This window comes from Euphorbia lathyris, chromosome 3 (genome assembly GCF_963576675.1).
Source record: "Euphorbia lathyris chromosome 3, ddEupLath1.1, whole genome shotgun sequence".
In the NCBI taxonomy this organism is placed as follows: Eukaryota; Viridiplantae; Streptophyta; class Magnoliopsida; order Malpighiales; family Euphorbiaceae; genus Euphorbia; species Euphorbia lathyris.
This window is the reverse complement of record NC_088912.1, coordinates 15935541-15942602: the sequence shown is the minus strand read 5'-3', so window position 1 is coordinate 15942602 and position 7062 is coordinate 15935541. Positions and strand designations below refer to the sequence as shown.

The 7062-nt window shown below is 36.9% G+C and overlaps 1 pseudogene; it reads left to right on the top strand.

Moving 5' to 3' along the window:
• Positions 1-866: 866 nt before the first annotated feature.
• On the top strand, positions 867-3368 carry LOC136221944 (cytochrome P450 726A27-like; annotated as a pseudogene).
• The last annotated feature ends 3694 nt before the right edge of the window (positions 3369-7062 follow it).

Here is a 7062-nt window from a genome sequence, read left to right as displayed (position 1 = left end):
GGTTGGATCTATATTTTATCTAATCTCTGGATCCGTTTGAAGTGCATCTGTCGGTTAAGATCTTTGCTTTTGTAACATTTTCTGTTGTAGCAAGTGCAGAAAAGATAGATCTTATCCGTAGATTACTGGATCTACGTGGGTGCAAAAGAAGAGATTTAGATCCGAAGTTTCAGAATGGTTCAAAGGATAAAGGTTGGACTTACAAGTTACAATTGCTCTGTTGCGTATTTGGGATTACGATAAATATATGCTTCAACGTTTTTCTACTTTAGATGTACCTTTAATGGTCTTTTTTGCTTTTCGTAATCTTTTTCTTACCCGTGGATCATGTATTAGGCTTAGCCTATATATATGTGAAGTTTTACTCCTTACTGTTGTCATCATGTACTAGCAATATGATTGCTTAATGAAATGTTAGCATTCTTATATATATATATATATATATATATATATATATATATATATATATAATATCACTATTTTCCATCTCTAAAACAGTGTAATCATATATATATATCGGTTTCTTTTGAAATCCATAACTAAATTGCTTTATTTTCGGTTTGGTTTCTAGATACACCAATATTTTTAATAACTAAACCGATAATCAATAACTAAATTACTTTATTTTCAAAATCGAATCCAACCAAATTATAATTTCAGTTTGGTTTTTGGATAATTTCGTTTATCTTACCTTGATGTATTCAACTCTTTTTTTTTTCTAAACTGTTCGATATTCTATTTATACAGTCCGAACTAATCCATATTCGAGTGAGGTAAAATCTAAAAGTATATTAAATAAAACCCAATAATATTTGGATCTTACATCTAAAACTCTATAAACCACTGTGTGTGTGTGTGTATATATATATATATATATATATATCCAACAGTACTCTTTCTTCACTTACAGAAAAAATGGAGGTGAAAATCCCCTCCTTCCCAATCCTCTTCTCCTTCCTAATTTTCATCTTCACCGTGTTAAGAATACATCGGAAGAAGAAAAATCTGGACTCAAACTTTCCTCCGGGACCATGGAAGTTTCCGATTATCGGAAACATTCCACAGTTACTCGGCGGTCTCTTCCATCAACGTCTAGCAGATTTAGCAAAAATTCACGGTCCAATCATGAGCATTCAACAAGGCCAAATTCCAGCTGTTGTAATTACTTCAGTTGAAGGAGCAAAACAAGTCCTCAAAATCCAGGGAGAAGAGTTCGCCGGACGGCCACGCACACCCGCCGGAGATACTCTATATTACGATTGCAAGGACATTGTGTTTGCACCCTACGGTGATCACTGGCGACAGATGAGGAAAATCTGCACACTGGAGTTTCTGAGTGCGAAACGCGTTCAATCTCTCACATCAATTAGGGAAGAAAACGTTTCGAAATTCGTCAAATTCGTCGGTACTAAAGCTAATTCGTCGGTAAATCTGAAGAAATCCGTCGGTGATTTGACAAATTCTATTATGCTTATTTCAACATATGGAAAATTTGAGGAAAGTTTGTTAGTTATGCTTGAGAAAGTGAAAGATGCGGTTATAGATACAAGTACTAGTACGGATCTGTTTCCTTCATTGAGGTTTCTTAAGTATGTTAACGGTGAAAAGTCTAGAATGGAGAGGGTGCATAAAGAAGTGGATAAGATGCTTGAAGATGTTATTGAAGAACATAAAGCTCAACATAAGTATGGAGATAATAACTTTTTAAAGGTTTTGTTAGATGTACAAGAACATTCCATTGACAAATGAAGTCATCAAAGCCAATCTTATGGTTAGTTTAAATACATTACTTACAAATCGTTACGTTTTGTCCTGTTTAGTTCGGCTGTTGTTGTTTAATTAACTTTGGTGTTACCTGTTGTTTCTTGTTGCTGATAGATGATTTACTTTTCAAAATAGCGATCAGTAGTTGTTTCTTAATCTTAATTAAACATTTTATATCTGTTGCTTTGCGGTAGAACGACAAATAAGACCTATGAAAAGGAGAATCAAATGGGTTGGTTCTCTTTTTTTTTTTGTTTTTTTTATGTTTACTCAATAAGTAGATATAAAATGTTTGGCTAGAATTGAAAAACAACAAATTTTAGATATTTTAGAAGAAAATTCACCTAACATCTATTGGCAACTTGCAACCAAGGACATAGACAAAGGGGGCCTGGAGCGGACATGCCCCTCGATCGCCAGAACCACCATGAACATGGTGGATCAATCACAGATTTTAGACAAGTTGAACTGTGCACATTTTAAACATAATAAATCATTGTAAACAAGTTCATGTAGTCAATATATTATTTTCAAAGCATACTTATGCATGATAACTACTTGGAGAAAGTACCAAAACAATGCTTGTGGTTTGCCCGACTTGTGAACAAAAACATGAGGTTTAAAAGTTTGCAAACTCAGATATGTGTTTGCAAACTACACAATCCATAGACTTGAGTTTGTAAACTTTTAACTACCTTTCGCAAATCAGGTAAACCAAAGAGATTAATTACTTTTAACATCCAAATATTACAGGAAATATTTTTCGGTGGGAGCCATACATCTACTAAAACTGTGGAATGGGCAATGTCGGAGTTAATGAGGAACCCAATATCAATGATAAAAGCACAAGAAGAGGTGAGACGAGTGTTTGGTGAGAAGGAAAAAGTTGAGGAATCAAGAATTCAAGAATTGAAATACCTCAAGTCAATTGTTAGAGAAACTCTAAGATTACACCCTCCGTCTCCCTTGGTCACAAGAGAATGCAGAATAAAAACAAAAGTCAATGGATATGATATCTACCCCAAAACTGTACTTCATGTCAATATATGGGCAATCGGAAGAGACCGTGATGTTTGGATTGAAGCTGAAAAGTTCTACCCAGAAAGATTCGAAGATGGTCAAATAGACTACAAAGGTGCAAATATGGAACTAATACCATTTGGTGCAGGAAAAAGAATATGTCCAGGAATCACTTTCGCCATATCTTATGTTGAGCTTCTCCTTGCAAACTTATTATATCATTTTGATTGGAAATTTCCCGATGGAATCACAACTGCAAATCTTGATATGACAGAAAAATATTACGGTGCTCTAGCTAGAATACAAGACCTTTGCTTGATTCCCATTCCATTTTCTAAAATTTAAACCAAGCTTCCTAGTGAAGATGGAATAAAATTGTCGCACCCGTAAATTAATTTGGTGTGATTATGTAATTAAATAATACATTTTTTGACCTGATTAATTAAATACATTATATCGTTTCTCATATCTTTAAGGAGGCAACTTTCAGGTTGTAGAAAGTTTGGTCAGGTATGGAGTAACGACTACCAATTTGATTTTTTGGGATTCGTCCCCATATTTTGTAGTAGCCTTTCACATGAGTAATTTTGTTTTGTTTTATTAGGTGGTCGTTTTGAGTTTTTTTTTTGTTATTTTCTTCTTGTTGTTTTAGTAATATTTTGGGTGTATGTTTTGGAGTGATTTTTAAGAGTGTCGGCATGGTTGGGATGTACGTTTCCGCCTTTCCCTCAAATTCTGATGTTTAATCAAACAATTAAATTATCTAAGTTCTCTGACAACTCGATCTAGGTTTGAAAAGGCAGAAATGATGTTTTTAGCATGTTTAGTGGGACTCAAATATACTGTCAAAAAAGAATTCTAAAAAAATTCTACATTTATTTATTTTATAGTATAAGATTTAGGATTAAGATTCATAAATTAAGTTCAAGGTTTTTTTTTTAAAGTTTAGAGGTTAATTTTTAAAGGTCCAGGTAATGTAGACTCTAAAATTTAATATAAAAAAATTGTATAATTAATTAATTTAATATTACAACATCTAGTCCTAGCAGTCCCAAACACGTAATAACCGAATTATTTACATTCAACTTAAACAAATAATTGGTAGGCTTAGTCCATTTAACATAGCCCCTAGCCGAACACTCATCACTAATCAATCCAACATAACTAAAAACTTTAATAGAGTTTTAAGAATTCTGCTATTCTTTTAAACCTGAACAAATCATTCAGTAGGAAATATCAACAACAATTCTCACATCTTTCTACACAATCTTATCTCTACTAAGCTAAATCCCCTAAACAGTCATTGCTCAAAGGCAACAATGATCCTTCGAAAAACTGGAGAACACAAAATCTATCCACTCTCTATAAATATCAATACCACAAAACGCAACAATGCTAAACCTCGAGACATTCCAAATAGCAGTAGAATGTGAAATAATTATATATAGAAATTGTATTATTAAATTAATTAATTATACAATTGTATATAGAAAAACACGAACACATATGGAATCGAAAAGCGACAACAACAACTCAAATTGTCTTTTTTTTGTTAGTCACTGTCTCTTAACAACAATAGCACAACAAGAGGCTTTAAAATTTATTCACAACTTTTCTCTTAATAACAATAGAGATAAATTACAAATTTAGCTATCTGAGGAAAGAAAATTTAGCAAATAGTACAATTTGGTAACTTTTAGGCTTAAAATTATACTATTTTGTAAATATATGCTAAATTTTCTTTCATCAAATAACAATATGACTAAATTTATAATTTATCTCTATTGTTATTAAGAGAAAAGTTGTGAATAAATTTTGAAGCTTCTTGTTGTGCTATTGTTGTTAAGAGACAATGACTAACAAAAAGAAAAAAAGGAGACAATTTGTGTTATTGTTGTCGATTTTCGATTCCATATTGATAACCCGCGAAGCCCAAAACGGGTTATATTCATTTCGCAAGCCCAGCCCATATTAAAGCCCCATGGGCTAAGATTGGACGGGACCCGAATGAAGGAAGCGGGCGCAGCGAGTAAACCGCCCTGAATTCCTAAACGGAGCGTCAAGACTCCCACTCAGAACCACGTTCGTTGCCATGAAAGCCACGAAAGGGACATGGCCTAAAAAGGGTAACCGCCCTCAGAACGTGGCCCACTAAGGAGTAACCGCCCTCGGCGGTTACCCAAAAACACCTATAAAAGGCCTTAAGAATAAGGGGGGAGGTACGCTCACATTTTTCCCCGCAATACTATTGTCAAATTACCAACCTTCTTACAAAAACTGACTTGATCGTCGGAGAGTTTTCCCGGAGATCCTGTCTCCGGTTCTGTTTTGCAGGTAACTCTGGCAAAGAATATCAAAGCGGATCCAGCAAGTTATTACATATGTGTTCGTGTTTTTCTATATATGATTACTATGAAATTCAGACACGATATAATAATTATTTACGAAAATAATTTTTTAACAATTGAAATCTCAATAATTATTATATTATAATTGAAATTAGTTTTGAATTTTTAAAAAGTTTTAAAACCTTTTAGATCGGAGGCCCTCCTAAACGGAAGGTTAGGCAACCGCCTATGTAACTTCTCCCTGGAACCGTCCTATGAATTGGTCCTTAACACCTCGTGATTTTCTTTTATATGCTTTGTACTTGGATTCAGTTTAATAAATACTTTCTCTTTAAAAAGAATTGATGAAATAATAAAAATTAGGCCTTTAACGATATCCTGGTGCGATTGCAGAACCCAGATATCGTGAGTATTCGCAACATCATGGCGGATGGAACCACAGATTGGAGCATGCGGGAAGAAATCATCCGTAACAAACCACGCACTGTAGCCGAGCTCATGAAGATAGCAAAGGAATTCATGGAAGTGGATGATGTCAACAGGGAACATAGGGCCCAAACTCGGCGAGAAAGAGATGCCGCTAGAACCACTTCGGACAGTCGGTGTCAGACCCAGTCCAAAAGTAATTTTGTTCGAAGAGGCAATCGTCCCTTTCAAGGTGGAGGATATCACACACCACTAAACACGACTCGCCAAGAGGTGTTACTTTGGATCGAAAAGAGCCCCTTGAAGAAGGATGTGCGGTTCCCCGAGGTGAAAGGCCGAACCAGTTTGGGGCGCTATCCCAGTAAGTATTGCAGGTTCCACAGGTTGAATGGCCATGACACAGATGATTGCTACGAACTGAAGAAAGAAATAGAAAAACTGATCGAGAGAGGCAAGCTGAGTCAATTTGTAAGAAAAGAAACAGCTGATGAGAAAACAACGCTCCCGCATGAGGGAGAAACACGGCCAGAAAAGAAGCAGAAGAAAGGGGTGATAAACGTGATAGCAGGCGGAATCTACGAGCCTCCAACAAAAAGAACTCACCGTGAACGGCGAAAGAGCAACACACATAGGGGGGATGCCCTCAATTACTCATTTGCGAGAATCACGGAGCCACATGCGGATGCCCTGGTGATCACGATGGCCGTTGAAGGATGGGACGTCAAGCGGGTCCTTATCGACACAGGCAGTTCTTACAACGTCATTACCCGGACAGCATTCAACAAGTTGGGAATCAACGACGAGCGGGTGGAACACACCTTCATGGATGTAACTGTTTTTGGGGGTCAATCCTCCCAAACAAGTGGGCAGGTGGTGTTGGAGGCAGAAATGGGCGATAAGAATCTAAAATGGCGAGGTGATTTAGAATTCACAATTGTTGATCTCCCACTGGCCTACAACATAATTCTGGGACGGCCATTCCTGTCGGAGACGGAGTCGCTCATCTCAATGAAGCATTTAACGTTACATTTGCCAACACACCAAGGGCGAGTCATAGTTGAAGGTGATCAACTTGTATCTCAACAGGCCTATACATTATCACTTGAACCAAAACCGGAAGAGGAGGATAAAGTCGAAGAGAAGCTGCCGGCGGAAGCATTGGGAGAAACGGAACTATTCGCCATCTCGAATGACAAGAACGTGCGAATAGCGGCTGGACTCTCAGAAGAAACAAAGAAGGCCATTACCGAGGTATTGATCCAATGTGAGTCGGCATTTGCCGCCCCAAATGAAGTGTTAAAAGGAATAAGCCCATACGTAACAACCCATCGGTTGAATGTAGACAAAGGGGCAACCCCAGTGCGGCAAAAGAAGAGGGGACATGCTCCTGAGCGGCAAAAGGCGATTGAAAAAGCAGTGGCGGACTTGCTAAGGTCGGATGCGATTCGAGAAGTCACCTATCCGGAATGGCTAGCCAATGTGGTGCTAGTCAAAAAGCCGAATG